Raw genomic sequence first — 2429 nt, forward strand, 5'->3', positions numbered from 1 at the left:
GTGATCAAATTATATAATTAAGAGATAAAGGGCATAAAACAGTCTGGTTAATATGATTAATATGAACCTAGTTTTATATTTCTTAAAAAAGTACTCTCCCTGTCTGTTAAGGTCTTGTTAAAATAGGCTCAAAGTCCCATTCTATGAATTGAAAAGAATCAATGTTCTTAAAATTTTCTTGAGATTCCTGAGACCCAGGAAGACCTTTGATTCTGAACTGCTGCTTCCTCCAACAGTGATTATTCTGATTTCCAAAGCATGTCACTCTTCTGTTCACACTGATTCAGCTGAATTAGGTGAAATTAGGTGAAATTGAGCTATTTCACCTAATTTCCATGAAAAACAAGTCACATAAAGTGCTGTGTGTTTAGCAGACTGTATTAAACGTGTATGGAAATGGAGACATTTACATTAGAGTAATGCAAATAGTGGTCCATTGTACCTCTATTTCATCAATTCTAAGACATGCAAGTGTTCACATTTTAATATCTCTGAAATAAGAATGCACCTTACAATTGAAGGTATCCCCTACTTTAGTTGGCAGTGTCTTCTTTTTCTCAGTGGCACCTAAAGTAATGGTATATTTTACAATCAATAGCATCTTAGATGCAATAAAAAGAGAATTCTACTTCTCTGGTTTTAAAAAGCCCTCTGGTAATTTCCGCTACTTAAGCTCTACCTTCTTGCCATGATGCCTTGATCCAGTCTGGTGTCATGTTGCTTCAGCCCATTTCTGATGCCAGCAGTTAAGTGCTGCAGAGAGTTCCACGCCAGCTCAGGCTAACAATATTACCTTGAGCCTGCTGCGTTATTTTACTCTTTGCTGCAGATAAATCTACCTGGCCAGCCATAACACAGACCCAGCTCAAAATGATCCTATCTCTTTTTTTAACAAGACAACAGACCAAAACTGAAAGTTGTGCAGGTGAAACAGGTGCAGAGAAGAGAACTTTGACCTCCAGCTGCTCCTAGAACCAGAGTCTCGCCCTGCCCACCCCAGGGAGCCAAAAGACTTGGATTTAACCTAACGTTGAACACCAGGACCCTTTTGTAGATGAAGGGTCCTTGTCCCCGAAGATGCAGTACTGAAGCCCCTTCACCGTAAATGACCAAGCTTCAAGGTCCTCCAATTAAAACCTGCCTACCAGCAATTCTACCTACCTGTTCTCCCAGCCCCTTAGAAACCTGCCTGAACCCTGGATCAGGGAGTTAGGGCTTTTGGGCATTAGCTTCCTGCTCTCCTGGGTAGCACCAATCATAATAAAATAGCCAGCCTTTCTCCACTGAAATTCTTGGTGTCTAGTGATTGACTCTGCCAGTGCTGGGTGAACAGACTCTTTCTGTTTGGTAACACAAACACAGCTCAGAAGTGTGGGGCTAAGGGCAATATTCAATTAATGGGTGTCAGGAGCTGGTGGGTAGTGCTCCTGCCCATCCTGCTCCAGGGGGATAATTTGGGGGCATTTTTTGTGCTTCTCAGGAGGTTCTGGACAAACCAGGCCCACAGTAACAACCTTGATAACGTCCCCTTGTACTAGGTTCTGCACCTTCCCTTTCTTACCCTCCTAGCTCTCTTGCTCCTGCTCTCTCGGATCACCTCTCAAACACAGGATCTGCACACAAATTCTTGTTTCAGGCTCTGGTGTGGTTTGATTGATTGGCTGATTTTTATTTTTTAGTTGGCGGGGGCAACTCAAGCCAGAACCCCATTTGTGCTTTCCCTCTCAGAGCCCTGTCTTTTCTAACCAGAACTATCAGCTCTTTTCATTTCTTACATCCAGATTCAGCTCAGGCCCTCTCTTTGCATATCTAAGATTTCATCTGCAGCTTTGAAAGATATACAAGATTCTGTCTAGGACAAGAAGTAAAGAGTGTTTTAATTTTTCAGCCTAAATTTCTGCAGAAAGGAAAACTGTAAGGATCTACACCAAAATGTCAAAAATGGTTATCTGAAGATAGAAGGATGAGTGGTTTAAATTTTCTTCTTTTGTTCTGTTAAGAAAGAGAGAGAATGGTCTCAAATGGAGTCACTTGTGCTAAGCCCATGTCACCAAACCAAGACAACACCTGAACAGCAGTTCTAGCATCTCCCAGTTCATTTGGAATTTCCTGGTCAGCAGTACTGAGGTCATCCACCTGACAGACCCAAAGAAAGGTGAGGTAATCTGCTCTCTTTTTTTCTGCCCGCTCCTGTCTATAGGAGCCTCCGATTTTGTATAGCTTCTCAGAGCTCCTACTTGGCAGATGGGATGCTACCTGATTCATGAATCACTGAGTAAAGCCTATTAGATACTCAAATTTACTCAGTTGAATTTTGTTTTTTAACAGTTCCCTTTGTATTTTCTAAAATTTTTGTGATGGATATGTCTTAATTTTATAGCAGGGAAAAACAATAAAAGTTAATATAAAAAGTTGATCAAACTGACTCG

This window comes from Phyllostomus hastatus, unplaced genomic scaffold (assembly GCF_019186645.2).
Source record: "Phyllostomus hastatus isolate PE091 unplaced genomic scaffold, TTU_PhHast_1.1 phas_contig_113, whole genome shotgun sequence".
Lineage (NCBI taxonomy): Eukaryota > Metazoa > Chordata > Mammalia > Chiroptera > Phyllostomidae > Phyllostomus > Phyllostomus hastatus.